The following is a 21,321-nucleotide window of genomic DNA, read 5'->3' as shown; positions in this document are numbered from 1 at the left end:
CGCCGCTGTCACAGCAGCGCCCGGGTGCGCCGCGGCTCCCGCCCTTCTGGGCATGTGCGGCGGGGGAAGGGCCGCGCCGCGGCCGGCGCGGGGAGGGAAGGGGCGGCGGCGGGCGGGCGGACCGGCCGCCGGCAGCGACGGGCCGGTGGCTCGGCCCCCGCCGGGGCGCCCGGGGAGCTGGGGAGGGGGCCGGGGGGGCGAGAGGAGCGGCGCTGCGCGGCGGCGTGACTCAGCAGCGAGCGGCGGCGGGAGGGGGAGGCGGCAGGAGAGGCCGGCGGGCGTGGGGTGCAGCGGCTCCGGCCGCCGGGCCCGTGGCAGCCACCGGCGGTGAGAAGCGCCCAGGCGGGGGCGAGGCGCAGGGCTCCCTCCCTCCCTCCCTCCCTCCCTCTGAGAGTCCCGCGGCGGACAGCGCCCGCTGAGTTGCCCCGGGATTTCCCTCCTCTCCGGCAGAGGCGAGGGGCGGCGGTGGCCCGTGGCTCGGGCAGGGCAGGGCCCGCGTCCCCTCGGGCACCCGCCAGCCTCGCTCCTGGCGGGGCCGCGGCTCTGACAGTCGCAGATGCCGGTTCTCCACATTGCAGCCTCACGGACGGAGCCTTCCTACGGCGGGAGGCCAGGCTTTGTGCAGCCGCCTTCTTTACAGGGATACCTAGTGTGTCCCATGGTTTATCTCGAAACTTTTGTGTTGTCAGCTTTTAATCCTCAGCCGTATTTTTAAGACGCTGAGTACCCTGGACAGAAGAGCACGTCCCACCTACCAGTTCGCCCTGGTAGATGACTCGTTTCGGCTACAGGAAACACAGCGCCGAGCCCCGACATTGTGGTTTTCATTCACAGAACTGGCGGCGTTTCGTGAATGTAGATGAGCCTCAACATTGATACAAAACAAAAAAATATGAACAGGTGTTTGACAAGAGGAGACGTTGACCTATAAATTCAGTTTCAAATCCTTAGGTAACGTTTTGTCTTTGAGGACGATGGGGAGCCATACAGAGCTCTGGAAGTGCATTTCAAATGTAATCTCCTCCTCCCCTCTAAAAAAACCCCACCATACTTTCTAGAAAAAATACAAATAACAACATGTTTTTTCAATGTCAGATCAGACTGCTCAGCAGAACTGACTTTCTGTCTTCTGCCAGTAATATGCATAAAGTAAAAGCATAGCATGTAGTTGCTCCAGGACAAAACGAACCATTTAATTTTATGTATCTCTGGTGAATTATTTTTTTTTATTAACACATGGAATTATGCGAACATAAATAATAAACAGCACATCATGAGGTCACATCATGAAGGATTCATTCTCAATGTATATTGTTCTCAGCGATGCGTGGAGTGGTAGAAAGCATCACATAAAAAGACATGAAACATTGACATGTTGTAAAGGTGAATTATTCTTTCAACTTATCTCAGTAAAAATCAAATCTTGACTCCTTTATGTTGTTTTACATCCTTTTCTCAGAACTACAGCATTAATGAAAGCCCTTCACACCATTAAACTGTGAAACTTGCCTACAGTGTATTTACACGATCTATATATAAATATACCATGCTTTCTCAAGTTTTCTAGTATAATAAAATCAATTGATGCATATTCAAGCTACAGAAATAAATACTCCTTTGTCTTTTTCAGACAACGCTATCCAAAGAATTAGACCAAGTGTGGAACAACCGATGGGTTAACATTATGGTCTTACTGGTCCCACTGCTTTTTCTCAAGGCGTTAAAATTATTTTCAGCCCTCCACGGTTCATGAGCATGGCTTCACAGAAAGGATGAGGAAAATTTGTTTCAATGCTGTATTAAATTATTTTTTCTAAAGGCTGATGGGGCATGGAGGAGAAATGAAAATATTAACAAAAGGCTGTAGATCTTTGATTCTTTTCAAATAGTGTCTTATTTCCTAATTTTAATTGATACTTCCTTTTCCTTGGTTTTCAATAGTCACCATCTTCTTACTGATACTTTGGGTTTTTTTCTTGCAATCAACTGCAAAACCTCGAGTATTCAGTCTGGAATCTCGTCCATCTACTTTAGACACCTCGCTGAGATGTTATTACCTCGATGAAATTTTAGGTGTCTGAACCCTGGAAGGGATGAAAGGAGCAATCTAATTGCCTCAGCTTTGCTGTATGGGCAGCGGACAGAGAGAGGCACTTCTGAAGACCTGCAGAAGATGACTGCTTCCTTTGAGGCTCTTACAGTGCTTCCTTCTTTCCACCAACTGCAACTGAACTCACGGCGCTGGTGGGCAAAGCCAGCCTGCAGTTACAGCACAGATATCCTGGAAAGTTGTCGGAAACACTAGTAACGCTCCATCCACACATGCTCCAGCCTATCTGTCCCTCCTGCAGGACTGGCACCAATGAAGCAGTACGTTATCACAGTGCTTCCACCCACATTTTGCATTAAGATGCATAAAGCCGTAAGAAAGGAAGTGGGTGATGTTTCTAGACTCTAATTAAGCCCTGAGCTCAAACTTCCCAGCAGAATGGCATAATCAGCAACCATCGGGTAGCGTGGATGGTAGGTGTTGCAGCTGAGAGCCTGTGCAGCCAGGAACGCGCAAGGCACGGGGCCACATCAGAGCAGACAAAAGCGAACCCAAGGTTAGCCTAGCAGTACAGATACTCTCTGGCACAGGGTGGAGGGTTATGAGGTTATGCCCTATTTTTCTTGTTTGTTCCATGACAATCTCCTGTATGACATATCTTTTCCAGGTATGTGAATTTGCTCCTCTTGATGTGAGCACTGGAGCCAACTCCTCATATCCACCATGCGGTGGTTCAAGTTCAGTAGGAGAGGTCAATGCTTTTTGTCTGAGCATGGCGTAGCAGTTAGGGCCATCTCATAAGATGTCGACAGTGTCACATCAATCCCTCTGAAATGGTACAATGTACACTTCCACTCCCATGCTTAGCTCGAGACGTGCTCTCTGCATTTTGCACGTATGTCAAAGCTGATGGCCCATGCCAGAAGAAGCCAGACATAATTCTGACTGCTGCTAATTTTTCAGGCTTCTGAAAGGGATTTAAATGCCTGTCTTCCTAAGATGGATTGCACTGGGACTTGAGGCAAGAGATAAGTGCCTATCTTCCCAAAACAGGATCTCCTTAACATGTGTGGGTGAATAAACTTAAATGCCTGAGGAGCTTTCAGGTTCAGTAGGGAGGTGCTCACAAGATTAGGCAGTGCTGGGAAACGGTTGGGATTGCATCTGGAATTCATGTGGGGTTTTGAGCACCTGCAGACAATTTTGACAGGCTGCATATGCTATTTTCCTGTCTCTATGCAAAAAGAAAGAGTCATTTTAGGTGCCCCCAAACTAGGTATCATCTTGCCTAATATTGGGCACTTGAGCGTAGCAGGACCATATGCAGCAGTAAGCTCTTAGGCACCGTCCATAGTAACTTGGGGAGGGTCGGTTACCTGGAAGGGGAAAGAAACTTTGCCAAGGGGAGAGGTGTCTGCAAGCTACACAGTAGGAAGTCCCAGGGACCGACAGCAGACTCCTCTGCTGTGGGCAATCATCTGATGGCACACAATTATTTTTCTTTAGTAACGCTGTGGGAGATAGTATATGGGTGTAAGACTGACCTGCATAACAGAACCAATGCTACAGAATTTGCCCATGAAGGGGAAAGGCTTTTGATCCCTCTCAGTCTTTTTCAGATATTTCACTTTTCAAGAAAATAGTCTCATTGGGAAAAACTGACCCTTGCTGGTGTGGCTACAGTCCTAAGGACGTGAAGCCCAGCAACACAGTAAAGAAAAGAAATCTGAAGGTTTTTAGCCTAGTATTTAAGTTCATGGGTACACAGGGACAGAGTTCCCATCCCTATTCCCTGAAGAGCCTATGCTTTTTAGACTAGAGAAGAACAGGATGAAATATGGACTAATAAGTGCAAACAGAGTCCTGGAACAGGGACAACTTCCTCTCTTCAGCCAAATGCTCAAACCACTCAGCTATTATGCAAGAAGCATAGTGTGCTTATTACTGCCACTGATTTTTTTTAAAGCGACCATCCCTGCAGCAACTATTGTATTTGTGCATCTGAGTATTCAGCGTATGTTGCACTTTCAGTATGTATCTGGTCTGAAAAGCCTGAAGCATGAGTAGATGGAGCTGGGTTTGCACACCCCCAGTATACCCTTACTCCGTATCAGGTAAGATCTAAGCATCCCCCCTGCAGTTTAGTCAAGACTCAAGAAATCAGAGTCAGTAGAAGGCATGCAGAAAAAAAGCAGTAACAAAAATTAAAAATAAAAATAAAATCTCCAAACATGTGTTTACATAAAAAACATCTACAGGAACATAAGTATAAAGCAGGTGAGCTGCTAACAAAAATAGACAGGCTTTTGTTAAAAACAACTTCTGTCATAAAACAAAAATAGTAAATCTATTTAGAATTGAGTAGGGGTATTAGCAGCCTACAAACTGTACTTGGCAACTTGACTTAGTGAATTGGCTGAAAGAATGACAAAACATCTGGAATTTCTAAATGTAGCAAGGACTAACCAACATTATTTCAGCAGTGGGAAATCAGTTCTCACATAGTTCTGGGGCTTTATTTGAAAATGTCCATAATTAGATAAACTGATTGATTAACATACATGAAGTTTCAAAAGCCCTTTGACAAGATCCTGGGCACCAGGGATGCTAAGCAACCGGGGGATAGGACCGGGCATATTTACAAAACAGAAGAAAAGAAACAAAACCCCACACTAAAATGAGTGCAGAACAAAGTGATTGGCTTTCATTGGGAAATCAGAGCAAAATAAGAGCAGGGTGTCAAGCTTCCATACCACATCCAGCCCTGGCTAATACATTCCTTAATGTCTTGGAGGGGGTAAGGGAAAAGCTGTTGTACCAAAATGGCACGGTGTTACTTCTATTAGTCAAGGTGGGAGAGGAACGGGGGAATTTCAGACAGATTTAACAAGCGAGGTGGACTGGCAATATTCCAACATTGATAAAATGATGCTATAAAAAAAAAAAAAAGATTAATTATGCCCACTATAGAGATTGATTTGTTGACAGTTCATTTGTGTTAAAGAATATCTAGTCTCAATGATTGCCATGTGGTTATTTCAGTTTGTATACTGATGTCTGCAAACACCTGTGGCATACCCTGTGCAGCACTGCCCAACCCATAGCCAAGAGGATTTTGTTAGGGTTCAGCCAAGATGATTATGGTCCAAAGCAAGAGTTTTCCATGACACCAGGTCCTCCATGTGTCTTTGATCTCTTCCTTAGCAATACTGTAAAATAAACATGTCTTTCATCAGAAACTTGGTTAGCACCTTTCTAATGTGAAGGAAATAAAAAAGCAGAATCATCTCTCACAAACTTGATATCAAGAATTGATCTGCACCTGTATTTTTGTTGCATCTACTTGCACGAATATTTGAGTACCATGTACAACAATATTACGCAAGGCAAGGTTTGTGGGGAGAACACAGCTGACAAGCTTTTAGCGCAGGAACCCTGCCTGTCCCCTTAGCCAAATGGGGCTATGACAACACCGCTGCTGTTGGTACTCAAGGTTCAGTAGCAGCATTCACTGGTCTCATCCATGCTGTCTGCGGGCACTTCCCTGAAGACTGCACTCACCATTGTCACAGCCAGCCAGCCGGCCTCAGGAAGCAGCGGGACTGAATCCCGTGAAGGCATGGGAGCCTTGGCTTTGGGCATGCGGCTGCATTAAGTCCCACCCATTACAGATAAGCCGGCGACTCCACACCATAAGCAGGGTGTCCTCACGCTGATGATAGATGGGTGTCCAGGTCAAGGAAGCTGGGAGCTGGAGTTTGGATGTCAAGATCCTCTGAGCAGTACAGAAATGGCCAAAGTGGCAAGGATTTTGCCACACAGAAATGCATGTGTGGTTGGGGCTGTGGCTGATGTTTTAGACATTCAGAGGAGGCATGTTCTGCTGCCTAAAGAGGGCAATTCTTATCTGTTGTGAACTTTTCATACAGCTTGAAGTGACCTGGCTTTGTGCCCCGGTCTGTCTGTATGTGCCTCACACCAGTGTGAAGATACTTTGCCTCATGTATTCCTGTTTCACTAATTGACTTCTTAGATTGGAGCTAATACATGTCATCTTTAGGACCCACGCTGCTTTTGTACTTAACTGCACAGATTTCCTGGGCTCCTTGGGGGCAGGTCCTGCCCGCAGCACTCTGCAACTTTGACATGGGAACAGCATCTCTTATTTTTGTTGTTGTTGTTAAAGACTGGCTGGGGTGTTTCTGACTGCCTGTCTCCAGGCTGCGGCATATGAGAGAGCAAATGTGGTGATGGGCAAAGAGATGCATAGAACAAGCTGGAGGGAAGAAGATCAGGCCAAGACACGATGCAAATGCTGAGCCAAGGAAGACATGCAGATGTCAGAAAACAGGAGTTGTGAGAAAGGCTAGTGGTGGGTTGGCTTTGGTTTAGCTTTGCTGAAAAATGGTACAGCTCACTGCTGACCCAGATCACAGCAGTCAGTGGGAAGAATGAAGATGGGCAATTTTCTAGTCTGTATGGTCAGGACATCTGAAAGCAAGTGGAGCTGAAAAGCACGGTGCAGTAAAACCATCCATACTGTGACAGGGCTGGAGCTGGGGCCAGCTGCCCCACCCTGAGCCCAGGTGGAGGAGTGCTCGTGGGGTGTGCCAGGAGGTGGACCACGAACAGGAGGGATGTGTACAGTGACCTGAGCTGGGAGGGGCCTGAAGCCTGGTGTTACCTTTCTCCCTTCTATATCAAATATACTAGGGGAATTATTGAGAATCGGAGAGGGTCTGGCAGTTCTTTAAGCAGTCTCTGCACTTCTTTTTATGACTTTTCTGGCACAGCTGCTCTGCCCTCCTCTTTGTCAACAGGTCCTGGGTCCTGAATCTCCCTAGACACTTACTGCTGCAGCTGATTCCTCTAAATCCCACAGCGGCCTCTACGCTGTTACTGCTCCTTGTCCTGCAACAGCCAACACTCTCTCCCATTTTTCCCAATTCCATCTCAGTTTACTTTCTAATCACCCGGACAAACCTGTCTCTCTATCTGCCTACAATCACTGGATTCCCTATTCTCCTGATCACACCTGCCTGTCAGTTGTCCAAAAAGATTACGTACGCCTTGAATTTTCCACTTACTTTAATAAATGAATGATTGCAGCATTATATAACTTGTTTATGTTTGGCTTGTGCAGTAATGGTTTGGATTTTGGCTATTCTATAGCATTACGTTAATTTACTAAGCACAACGCAACTGCATAAAAAGCTAGCAAGAACAAGAAATGAACAGACTCAAAATTTTATATTTAAAGGGAAAAGTTAAACAAAAGAATAAAGAGGTCCTGCTATTCTTGAGGACAAATTCACATGTGACATAGATGAGGTAAGAGGAGACATCTGAAAAACCATTTCTCATTCCTTGTCCTTGGGGTGATCCAAGTCTCTGTAAACACTGAGCTTTATTTTTCATTCTTCATCTCATTTTTGTCAGTATAAAAGCAAATCATAGTGTGATCAGTGCTGAACTGCCTTAAGAAAAACTGGAGAGAAGATTCAGCTGGGCTCAGACCTTACACTTGCTCCTGTAACACTTGTCTGTAAGGAAGCACAAAATGTTCCAGAATTGTAGTTGACCCCCTAGAATATATGACTAGAAAGTATCAAAGACAATTTATTCTGCTGATAAAAATAATTTAAAGGCTGGAGAAGCCAAGGGCTGCTCCTGACAGTTGTTAAGAATACACTTTCAGAATTATCTAAAGATGTCTGATTCCAATTATACAAATTGTATTAGCCTTCATATTTTTCAGAAGTAATAAACTATTTTGATTATGCATAATATGTTACTTATGATAGTTTAATTTCCAAGTCTATTAAGACAGCAGTTTAATTCAATATCATCATCACATCTCAGTCTGCTGAGACAGTGCGAATGAAAGATCGGCCATTTTTAAAAATCTTTCACTAGAGACTCTCAAATATGTAACAAAGTGGGTATTTCTCAGTCCTCTGGCTGCCCTGAGAGCCAAGATTGCTTGAGCCTGATAGATAATGTTCAGATTCTTACAAGGCGCAATGGTTAGCAACACTGCATTTCAGATTCTGGATTAGTCTTGGCTTTGTATTGTTTTCTAATCTGCTGCTGCTGTTTCAGTAATATCAACCATTTCCATTCAGTATTTAATGACGATAAGCCTAATATAAAGGACTTAGCTATCACTGCTTGTATATATGTTAGATATATTTTTAGTTTCTGGGTTTGGGTTGTTTTTTTTTGTATAAGAGTATGCATGACATTATAAAATGACATAGGTAGTTCACATGCATAAGAAGCTTTTAAAATTAAGATTTTAAGACTGTTTTATAACAAGTATTTTTCATCTAGTAAAAGGCCTTAATCCAAACCAACCAATAATTCAAGTGAAGAGTTGCAATCTTTAAAGCTACTTCTTAAAACTAGGCTGTTGTTTTTTTTTCTGGAAACTTGCAAAAGACCATCACCCAGTGATCCACTACATGTCACTCTGACTGTTAATTGATAAGTTTAGGGTAAGCTGCTTTAGCATTGCAGAACATTTTCTTCCACAACCCCAGCTAGAAGATGTTTTCCTACCCCCAACTCCACTTCAAAGCAGATTTATCTAAGATCTATATTACTAAAGTGAGTTTAGACAATTTCTCATAATAAAAACCAGAAAATACGTATATATTGTAAACATATATGCATGTTTATGTGTACAGACAGATAAAATAACATTTTGAAATTTCATTAACCATGTGGAAGGGAAATGGCATTTCCTGCACCCAGGATTTAATGGGGAAATGTTTAAAGGGGTTGGTTTATGCTGTTACTTCTTTCCTCAAAAGAGTAGCCATCTTTTTCCATACATTACAGCATTGTTACTACTTTGAATAAAAGAGTTACATTGGCTGTGTCATACACTTGTTACACAAAAATTATAGATGGAGAGCAAATTCTCCTGGTAACCACACATTAAAGTTGCAAGCGTTAGCAAACATGTTTTTATCTATCAGAAGTGTAAACCCAGAAGCCTCTACTACTGCTCCAGACTGAAGAAAAGCAAGCAACCAAAACCCTACGTTACATACAGGATGAGTGGCTTTATGCTTGCGATTTCGCTGGCTGGGTTTCTAACTGCAAAACAAGGGGGTTTCCTGCAACTTGCATGTTGGGTCTTGCACCCATCTCGCTCGTGGCCAGCCTGTCTTTTATTGGGGTTTTGCTGCCTAATAATGAGATTATTAACAGCCAATTCACTGTGTTTAAATATTTTTTTCCAAGGAGGGATCAAGGTAAAAAATACATTTTGTATCTGTCTTCCCTTGTTTTTTGTTTGTCACAGTATCAATCATGCCCTTGTTTTGCATTGTCTTGCAACCAACTGTTTACAATAAGCCATCAATAGCAATCAAGGATCTGATTCTATCTCTCTTGCTGTTGTTGATTAAATAGGGAGAGTACGAACCAAAAGAGAACTTGGCTGCTTAATCAAAATACAGTTTATTTACAGAAAAGGGCATAAATTTGCCCATAGTCAGGCCCAAAGAAGTGGCTTTTTTTTTTTTTTTACCTGCAGGTTTAGTTTTCCCTCTATTTAATTATTAACTGTTCCTGCTGTAATCAAAAGGTTAATTTAAATCATGATGTTATGAAAGAAAATTTTACTCAGCTTCGGAAATGCATATGGATGAATGTGTGATCTGTAGTTCAGGGATGGGATTGAGTACTGAACAGCCACATTAGATGAGACAGAAGATCAGCAAAGATTTGTATGTTACTGTTAAAACAACCAGGACCAGATATCTTAGAGGGGAGTTTAAAATCTCAGCAAACAACCTCCTACATGTAATCTCCACTTTCCTTCTCATCTCCCCCTATTTTACTGATATTTAGTAATGGCTGTTAGACTAAAATTCTGAAGATTTCATATCCATTTTTTTGTCTTGCTGGCATTAATTGTCTCTTTAGATACATTTGATATGTGGACGAATCTCCAAATTGTTTTTAAATTTTATTAATTCTCTTCTAGTTGTGCTGAGTTTCATGTATATGTCACAAAATATTTTAACATTTTATAATTTACCACTTTCTAATTTCATTGCATAGCCCTTTATTTCTGTAGTATGAGGCAGAAAAGCAAAATTCCCAGTCTATCTTTAAACCACTTATTATTTTATATACTGCTTTTTTGTCTTACTCATTTCCTGTTTACTGTAAAAGATCTTTTATGTCTTCTCACAGGGAGTTCACGATACAACACAATCTGTTCACTTTTTATTTAGATACCTCCTGTTCAAAGTCTACTACAGAGTGTCTATTAATGTAACTGAGACTGATATACAGAAAAAGATGTGTCGTATAAAGAGTATTTAATATATTTACAGTGCGAAACTGCAAGTATAAACTAGGCAGAGATTAAAGTATGAGTATTAAATGAACCACAGACAAGAGATGTTCTTGTAAAGGCCTGCACAGAATTGGCTAGTCATACTGTGCCATTTTCTTTCCTATTTTTAACTGCGAGATCATATGAAAATATAGATGACAACTGCGCTAGATATTTTCCTAAAATTCTGCTCCCAGGCTCTCTTGGCTGTCTCCAGCACTGGCACACCTCATTACAGCCACAAAGCCCTGGCTTTAGAGGTGAAATCTCTTCACATGCTGGGTGTAACGAGATCGGTACTGCCGATGGAGGCGAGCCAGAACCTTATCTAATGCCACAAAATGCCGTCGATAGCATCTGCTCTCTCATCAGCACACAACAGTTCTCCATCTGTGCCATTCTCCAGCCACACTCCAGGACCGCGTCACCCCTTCACCAATTAGGCCACTATGCTGCTAAGGACAATTTGTAAGTAATATTTTTTTCTGGGCTTTCTTTTTCCAATTACTATTGTTTGCCACTTGAGAGAGGGAGTGGGAGAGGGAAAAAAAAAAAAAAAAAAGAAAGAAAATTAAGGTATGAGTTCTTGAAACATTTTAAATATAAGGCTTGGTCTCAACTTTTCCTCTTTAATTATCTGCTGCTGATACTTGGAATTTTCAGGGCTGTTTGAGCCCTGTAATAACTTGTTTGATTTATAGTTATAATGATTTATTCCTGCTGGGGGGGAAACTATGCTGATTACTTCTCTCTTGTTTTTGCTGTGTCATTCTCTATGCTCATAATATGTATTGCAATGGTTTTTCTAAAAAGATAAAAAATCAATCAACATAATTTTCTAAAAGCAAACACTTGATGATGAAGCATTGATACACAAGCTGCAAACCACATCATATGTGAAAATGAACACACCTCCTGAGTGTACAGATGCTTTCAGTTTTTTTCCCAGAAAAATACATTTTTCCATATACCAAGAAGCAGACGTGATCTCCGTTTTCTTGCTTACATAGAGAATTTATTGCAATCTATTATCTTGTTTGCTTTTTTCATATGCACTAGGCTGATAGTTTCAATGATTTTCCCTTAATAACCTCAAGCCATTTTTCTGATCATTGCACTGGATGATGGTCCTACTTAATACGTATACTTCAGCTTGGGGTTTTTTTGTTGCTCCCAGACCAACCAGTTCCCATGTATATGTACTACAATGATTCCAGTAGAAGAGCCAACCAACTGGATGTTTTTATATGTGGTTGGTTTGTGACCTTTGAATGAAATTCATTCACCCCTTTAAAGAGGGCCAAGAAGTACATAATTCTGAGTGCTCAGGGTGTGATTTTTTGCTGCATTCAGGCCTCCTGCACAAAGGGGAACTTTACTCTTCTTTCAGTATTAGCATTGTGCCTGCAAATAGAAATCATTTTACCTTCAATTAAGCTTGTTACGCATCAGTGGCACACTACTGACTTCAAGTTTATTCCACATTTACAAAAGAGAGAGAAGAATAGGTTTCACTACCCTGAAGATACATTTCTTGATAACTTGTAGCCACTAATCAAAAACTAATCCAGGTTATTAGTGACTAAAACCCACATGCATCTGAAGTGTGGAGTGATTTAATCACCTCTGTCCAGCACCTGCAGAAATTATCATTAACGATGACAGGAAATTTTTGTTTCAGGGGAAAACAAGTGAGCAGGTAGTGATGGCGCAGACAACCTCCTTCCATCAGCTCCACTCTCTGCGGCGCATCAACTCATTTTCTTGTCTAGGAATCGCTCCACTGATTAACTGGTTTTATTTACCAGCCTTCCTAGGCAGAGCTTGGAAATGAGAAAGAAGCATGGCACCTTGTCTACCTAGTCAGTTATTTATTATATTGTTTCATTGCTTCTATCCACTCTCTGCAAAGCTTTTGTTTATCTTTCTTCTTTGCCTTATACCTGCACTTCAAGCGTAAGGCTGCTGCCTCTGACATCTCTGCAGAGAAACCTGAAGTCCTGCTCTCACATCTCCGTGCAGGGACTCTTCCAAGGAGCTGGCTGGGGAGGGAGGAGAGTCACTACCAGAATACCAAGCACTCCCAATTGCCAGCCAGTGCTGGCAGTATCACTGTCAGCCTGGAAAGCAGAAGAAATCCTCCCATTGTAATTTTGTGATCCATAGTGGATTTGCAGAACGTTAGGCTCTGCCTATTTGCCAGTGTCCTTTTTTATTTGCTTATAGAATAAACTCATTGAAAATATTCAAATCTAAGAAATAAGCCCTAGTATGCATCTAGAAAGAAATATATCTATTAAGATCAGTGACAATTACATGAAAAAACTCTAATTAGTAGAGTCAGCAAACAAACATTGGTTTCGTAACAGAGAAATTTTTTTTCTGATTTTTTTTTCCATCTGTTAATCTGCCAGTTCCTCAAGCATATTTCTTCACCTCCTAATATTCCAAATTCACCGTTACTGTCTCCTGCATCTTTAGCACCCACCAATTCCAATCAAAATAGTAGCAATGAAGATGGATACCCCCTGTCAGGCATTGCATCGTCTTGTAGCAGAGCAAGAAGAGCAAAGCCAGTATTATAAATCACTTTCATTGCAGGGTGTAGTCAAGTGACACGAGAAGTTAAAGGTTTACAATGAGGTTTCAACTTCACCTGTCATTTTCTGTGTCACAGAGTGGCAAAACCCCAGCAGTGGGTACAGTCCAGCTCAAGGAAGGAGAGAAGGGGCTGCAAGGTCTCATGGCCCATACTGCCAACTATTTCCACTAAAGTCCTGGTGCTATAGACAGGCTGAAAACCTGTCAAAAGCTGATTTGCAGCTGTTAGTATCTTTACAAAAAGTACATAAAATGCTCAGGCTGAGAATCTTCTCTGGTAATGCATGAAGGGCAAGAAGGCCAGCAAGTCCATGAAACACATCTTGGTAGGCTTTGGTTCTCTTTGGACAGGGGACACTGCAAAATGAAAAGAAAAGGCAGAGCTGGGAAGAACATTCGAGAACACTGAAGAAGGGTGGCTGGGAAGGGAGGGTTGGCTGGAAATACCCAGTACCCTTTCAGGTCCGTAACAGTAGATAACAAACAGAAAACAAAACAGCAGCCGAAATCACCTCCCGACACAAAAATGTTTCTCTCCATTGATCGTAATGAAAAAGCCTTGTTTCTCTTCAGCAGTCTCTCTGAGCAACCTGGGAGCTGATCCTCCATCTTCTAAATCCCTGGGGCCCTTTTCAGTCCTCAGAGTGGGCAGCCTGCTTTTGGGGCATGTTTCCCAAAAATGAAAAAAAGCAGCAATAACTAAAACGTAAATGCCATAGAGGATCTCTCCTCCAAACAGGGATTGTTCTGCTTTATCACTAATCTCTGCAACACTGCCCTTGAGTCTCAGATTTAGTTACTGACCACAGCGACCCTGTCATTAAACTGTGGTTTTGCTCCAGAAAGTGACCCTAGGAAAAAAAAAAATGAAATAAAAGCATCATGTGATTCCACATAACTGCAGGCCAAATGAGATCCTCAATTACCCTCGTGCAACACCATTAACTGTCAGTGGGATTGCAGAGGTGTAACTGGAAGGCAGATTTGGCCTGCAGAACCGTAAATCCCATGGGACAGCAGCTAGAAAAATGCCGGTCGACTTGCGTAGCCCGAGCCAAGCTGCAGAGCCGGCGGGTACAGCTAAATCACGTTGTACATGTATAAACTGAAAAAGATGTTCCAGATGGTGTGTTCTTCCCCTCAAATCCTCTCAGCTCTCACCTGGGGATGTGAATATCTCTAGACATAGTCATACAAAGAGAGGCAATGCTGAAGAAAAAGAAGTATACAAAAAAAGATTTGAGCTCATACTTGAACAGTTTACTGGAAAAATCTTAAGCTTTCCATACATATTTTACTTTGAATATCAATAGTCTATTTTTCTCTGCTCTCTTAACCTAACCAAGAAGTTTACAAGTCAAACAAATGTTAGCTTATAAAATTAAGAGACATTTTATGTTTTGCTAAGATCCCAGTGCTGAGATGTCTGATGTCAGAAACAATGGAGCAAAGATTTAAATGACTGAAAGCTATTTTAGAATAAATGTTTCTTGCATAAGTTGCATACACAAGAAGAAAATAAAAATTAAGGAAAATTGCTGAAATGAAAAGCATAAACTCTGAATACCAATAGACTACAATATGTAGACTTGCATATTCTAACTGCCATTGCTCTATTTGGCTTCAGAAACAAAATTATTTAGGATAATTATAATTACAGCTGGTAAGAATTTTCATGCTTGGGGAAACGCTAACATTTCAACATTTGTTTTCATGCTGAATCAGATTAAAAAACTTCAAATTCCTCTCAGAGAAAAATTCTGAAAAATTATGATTCTTAGGTATTAAATATAGACACTGTCCTACATATATCAATATCTGCAGCATCTAGTAGGAACATATTGTAATATTTAATTTGGTATTCCAATATGATTACAAAGTCAAGATTAAAGGAATAGGAAAATTAAACATTTCCAGTTCACAAAGCAGAATATTTTGATGTTGAACAAGGATGCTGGGGTGAGAGTTTCAACGCTGCGGAAATGTTAGCATTTTGAAAAAAAAAATACTTGCTGACAGTAAACTTTTTCATCCACTATTGTTTTACTAGCTAAGTTTTGACACCTTTCAGCACTTCTCCTTGACAATATCCTGATCATGCAGTTTGTCTTTCCTTCTCCCTTCCTTCCTTTCTTCCTTTACATTAGTGTGATGACAAAGCATCTTGATTACTGTATTTGGATATTTTTTTTACAGTGCCTATATATATTTGGATATAGTTTTTACAGTGCCTACCTTCACATCTCTAGACTAATGTGAAAACTTGAATCCTCATAAAATCCAAGCGATGTAAGCAGATAAAATGATGGACAAAGAGAGGTGTGCATTTAAGGGGAAAGCTAGGATTAGCAGCAGCATAGCCCTGGGTCTTACACTGTGCTTCAGACTGTCGTGCCCCTTGAAAAATGGCTCAGCACAGCAGCTCACAGAAGAGATCGGCCAGCTGAAGCACCATGCGTAAAACCAGATTTTCAGTGTACTTCTGACAATGCAATTCATGCATGTGGGAGTGCAGGTAGCAGGTGGTGCATGTTCATGAGTCCTTTAGTTCAGACCAAGGAGTGCTATTCTTGAGGCAGTGCTCCTGCCCGTCCCAGCAGCCTGCCTGGCTTGCACCCCAGAGCTGTCTGGGCTATGCAAAAGAGGCCCTCCACAAGACACTCCTAGGGTGTGCAGGTATTCAGACCATGCCATCGAACTGGACCTGGTCCAAAGTAAAACCCCGGAGTACCAGCTCCTTTTTCTTCCAGTCTGCTTCTGCTGAGCTAGTGCAGACGTAGCCATAAAAATCCATACGCCATTCACCATATTTGGAATATTCCTGACACTATTAGTTAAGATTGGACCTTATTGGAAGTATTTGTGAAGCATAATTCTTAAGAAATGCGGTTAAGACGATATGGAAACATAGAAGCCCAATGGCACAGCGTAGGGTAACGTAGGTGCACCTGCGTTATCTACCCATAAAGGCGATGCTTACGCTGGGAGGTAGAGAAGTACTCCTACACTGCCTGACCCATCTCTGTAACCCCTTTGTCTGCTTCTCCATGGCTGGAAACCAGGTACTCGGGCAGGATGTCTTCTGTGACACGCTCATGGGAGATGCCTCAGCTGGACGAGGAGGCAACCAGTTCTCCTGAACACACTCACGAATGCCTAGTTCACTGAAAACTCATGCTGCAGCACAGAATATCCTGCTGTTCTCCTTCTGACAGGGAACTGCATCAACAGCTTTGCCGGAAGGAGGGAGAAATAATATTTGGCAATCACAAGTCTCTTACCCAACAGCGAGAGCCCCAGTTCCACAGCCCAGAGCTTGCCCTGTCCCCCACATGAGCAGGCTGGGCTCCCCCGCCCTGACCTACACGTTGCCCAGAGGGAAAGCTGCAGTGTCTCCTTGAGCAACACTCAGGCACCTCTGTCACTGCCTCGAGTGGCCTGCCTGCATGTTAGTCAAGCAGAAGATTTCAGCAGAGCAGCCTCCCCATCCAGGCATCTGTGCTTGGTGCCGAAAGATGGGCACTGCAGGAATTTGCTCGTCACTTTTCTTTTCAATAAACTGTCTCAAATAATTGCCTTGTCTTTAGAGTCGAAGGCCTCTGGAGTAATGAACAACTGTTATTTCTAGTACAATGGGATCATTGTCTATAATGGTATTCCTTAATTGCTACTGCAGTGCAAATTATGAAAAGCAAGAATATCCAAATATAGAGACACTTGGCCCTTGTGACAGGAAATCAAGGTCTGTTCTCTAACGCTGCTGCACGCCCTGAACTCCAGCTCAAGTCAAAATGAATTACATACATTTAATACTTCGAAAAGCTGTCTCTTAACCTTTACAAACAAGAGCTTATAGAGTTCGTATCACGTGTGTTCTGGCTATCCCTATAAATGTCCAATGCTTTTTCAGATTCCACTAATCTCCTGGGCATCCCAGTCCCATCAGAGTTAATGGCAAAACTTGGCTAAAAAGGTTGAAGTACATTTTTTAAAAATAATTAATAAATCTGTGGGTGTATTATCTTTTGAAGTTTTAGTGGGTTTGATTGCTTAATTGGTTATTTTTTACTGTAAGAAAAAGCAAGCAAATGTTGCTATATCATCTGAAATATAAAATCTTTCATCTTCCTTCCTATTTTTCATGCCTTGAGAGTCTATAATTTTCAGCTTCTTGAATAAAATCTTTTTCATACCTATTCATGCCTTGGTTTGGTGTTGTACTCCCTAGAAGCAATAATGACCAGAACAAACTCAGGCTTCTGAGAAAGAGCATGTTATCTCTGCAGCACCATTTTAATATTCCAAGAATTAAGAGTCTAAATATTTAATCTCCACTGCAAACTGTCTGAAAAGCATGGTATTGTCAAACAATAGCGGTAAACTGCTAAGGAAAGGTCCAATCCTTCTCTTACTGATGTCAGTGGGAATTTTGCCAGGACGCTCAGCATGAGCAGGGTATAGCCCAAAGTAATCAGTTCTACAGATGATTACATGAAAAGCCCTTAATTATAGCATGATGATTGAGTATTATTACAGTCATGAGACAGAGGCATCTTCTGGAACCAAAACCAAGAAAAAGAACGTATTGAGGCTATTCCTCCTCTGAGTTGTGCCTCTTTGGCAGCAGCCTTTTATCAGATGACTTTTCACATGTTAGCACAGCTACTCTGGTTTTGGCCGCAGACTGACACGCACAGTGAAACGAGCCCAGATTTCCTGTTCCACAGTTCCTCTCTGCTAAAGGTCTCTCAGCCCTCCAAGGCTGCACCGTTTGGTAAGTAAAATGTTTTTGGCAAACCCAGGAACACTCTGCACTTTGTTGTCCATCTTCTCACTTTGGTTCAGACGGATGTCTTGCTCCATAGGTGCCTCTTCCAGGCTGGGGAAGGGCAAGTAGCTAATGACCATGCATGATGGCTACCGTCTTAATGAAGGAAGACTGCAGTGCAGACCCCCAGAGCCTGACGCATACTTCTGCAGCCTCAATCAACCTGCCCAGTGCTTGAGCTGAGAGCAGGAGGAAGCAGGTTATGGCCGTGAATTGGGCACTGAGGGCACAGATGATGCGTGCAAGCTAACGGGATGCCTGTGCAAACACTGCCAGGATCTTCACGGTTCTTCAGGGAGCGTTTGCTAGGCAGATGCACTGATGCAGTTTTGCACAGTTCATCTGAGAAAATGAAGCTTGCACAGTACCCTGCAAAACCAACGGCCATATGAAGATGGGAATATGATTAGCCTTTGTATGAACTTTGGATTAAAATGTTTTATTATTACTTATATGTAAGGAAGTTCATTTTTCCCCTGTTACTTGGGGGTGAAACAGAAGCCTCCCTACTGAAATCACTAATTTGGCAGCTTAGCAAAATCTGTCTTAATAAAGACAAAAGGTAAATATTTATAAAACATGCATAGTCACTTCACTCAGTGTTAGTAAATCATCAACAATGTTTGGTTCTGGTTTTTATTGACAAAGTCACAGGAAGCTGCAATGATGACAGTGGGAAAACACACATCCACAGCAAGTTTTAGGTACATTTTGGGGGGGATTTTCTTCACTACCTCTCTTATGAGAGAAGTTTTTACATCACATTTTAATTTATTTTTCACATTTGTATGTTGCTTACGTTTCTTCTCTGAAAAGAACTGTGAAACTCTCCCACTGCTTCCTGCCTGAAATTGCTCTCTCTGGATGCAGCTTTGATTTCCCTGTCACGATATGTGTTGTCAGGCTTTGTCTCCTCTTGAAATCATCACTAAAATGGTACACTGGCAACCAGTCCCATTTGTAATGGTGGGGGATTCTGAAATATTTTCAGTTATTTTCATAATAGCAGTTGGTAATTTCCTGAAGCTATGCATTCTGATTTAATAGCTTTTCTTTCAGCAGTCCTCCGAAGCAGGGGTAAAAAATCACTGCTTTTTCATTTCAAACTCTTAAGTGATGAGCAAAAATCAGTTGCCTAGCAAGCAGAAGTACTATTGCCTGTGTTAAAAGGTCAAGACAAAAACGTGCTGAAAACTTTTTGAATACTTATAGAAAGAGATGATTTATGACTGGGGAGTTGTTTATTGCACAAAGGGGTCTGTATTTGACCCTGTGCATCCTGCTCTCACATACTTAACGCCACTTAAAGGAGAGGAGTATCTGTATTCCTCAGACAAGCATTCTGACATTTCAGAAAGATAACAGCTACCTCTCAGTTTAAATAAACTCAGAAATGTGCCTGGAAAATAATTTGTCATTGGCTATAGAAATGTCAGAGTTCCAGATTAAGCGACAGAAGTATTAAATTTTTTTCACTCTCTGACCATGTACTAAAATAACCAGCAAATGAAAAGCTATTGTGTTTATTTTCTAAGGGCAGCTACTACATGTGGTAATACTTTCCATGGAAATCCATCACACAATATACATATTACAGTTCTGAATATTCCACCTACTCTCACCTATACTATGCTTCAGTTCCCAAGATCTTTGTATAGAGCAGTTCATGTATCACACATAGCAAACATGCTGCACCTCTCAGTTGGGTGGATGTGTTTCTGGGGTGCTACAAGCTCAGCTTATTAGACTGCAACATTAATTCCATACAGAAGCCTTTGAAAGTGAGAGTTCAGTCTGGGTTTAGGCTTTGTTCAGACCTAAGCGGAAGGGAGTACAGGGAATGTATGTGTTTTACACAAAGAGGCTTGGCACACCTTTAGCCCCTACATTCTTGCAGCGTAATAGCTACCTGGCTACCAGTGTTTTTAAGGGACAGGGAGGAGGTGGAACCATGGCTACCCTTCTTGTAATTTGTAAGAGACAGGAAAAATCTCCAAGAAAAACAAGAGAGAGCCCCTCTATCATGTACAGTGGAAAGATGTCCTGTCAGCCACACAGTACACCAGAAGGCATCATTGCATACCACGCCTTCTATGGTATAACCAGAAAGTCTGATAGACAAAGCTTTCACTTTACGGCTCACATGCAGTAAGAAATCTGTCTGGAGTAGGCAACAAGGGTGAAGCAAAATGCCTTCCCCTTCCTTATCTGCTGCTATGGAGGCATGAAAAGTGGATCGTACATCAAAATGAGAGGAGGGAAAAAGAAGCTTCTTATCTCCATCAAACTCTCAACTTCTGCCACCAAGTTTCCAGATTCAAAATACTCCCCTTCCATTGCAGTGTGTTGGTACAAGAGCTCCCCAATGACCTGAGTCAGGAAGCGTGTGAGCATTTTCTGCCTCATCCATCTCAACCCAGCCAGTGGGCTAATCCAGGCCTAGGTCCTGCAGTGAGCTCAGGCGGGCTGGCACAGCCTCTGACAGCAGCTGGGCTCCAGGCAGGTTCCGTGTCCCACCTGCAGGGACTCTGTGGCAGGGTCAGGACTCTGGCAACTTATCCAGAAGTCAAAGTGGCTACAAAAGCTTTCACAGAAGCATTAAAATAACATTCCCTTTGTGTTATTTATTACTCTTTCCCTCCAAACCTATCTGTTTGTTAAATTAGTGTTCTGAAAGCAAACGCACTTGCATTCTCGCAGACTTTTCTTTGAACTGATGATCTGTTTCAAAATGCTTTTCAACTTGTCAAAAAAGAAAAAAGGAAGAAGAGGGGGTTATGAGCTAATACCCTTCCTAATAACTACAGAAACCAGAATCTCCTGAAGAAAATCAGCATTTATTTCTTCCCTGGCATAAACCACTCTAACCCACTTTCCCAACTTGCCTGATGGTGAGGGATTGCTAGGCAACACCACACTTGCAGGTCAGCTGCCACTTCATGACTATGCCGATGTTAATTTTTTTGAAGTACACACTGAATTTTTTTCAAAGATTAGGTTGCCATTTAAGATTAAGAGCATTTAAAAATACTTAGCTAATCTTCCTACTGTAATACTTGCTCTTGCTTTGTCTAAAGCTGCGTTGCTATGGCTGAATATTGCTTGGAGTGTCTAAATATTTGGAAGTAAAACCTGCCATTTTCTTCAGTAGTATAATGATATAAGGTATAAGATCAAGCCTAATTTTAATTATAAAGTGTCCTTTCCCTTACTCTGCCTGCCTTCCCTGTTTTTCATGCCAACAGCAACTGTTTGATTTAACTTGAAGGAAAACTGAATGGCTAGGCTGAAGTAGCAGATGAACCATTCTAATATCTCATAACTTTCTCAAATAAAGGCAGCTCTAGCGAGGAGCAAATGTCAGTCTCCATCGCTTAACAAGCTTATCTGTGACAATGTAGTTAGCAGGGACACGCTCACACTGAAAAGTTGATCACCGACGGTGGGATTTTCAGTGTGTTGCCAAACTGCCCAGTAGGATAGTGA

This window comes from Strix aluco, chromosome 2 (assembly GCF_031877795.1).
Source record: "Strix aluco isolate bStrAlu1 chromosome 2, bStrAlu1.hap1, whole genome shotgun sequence".
Taxonomy (NCBI): Eukaryota; Metazoa; Chordata; class Aves; order Strigiformes; family Strigidae; genus Strix; species Strix aluco.
Note: the sequence above shows the minus strand (reverse complement) of the source record.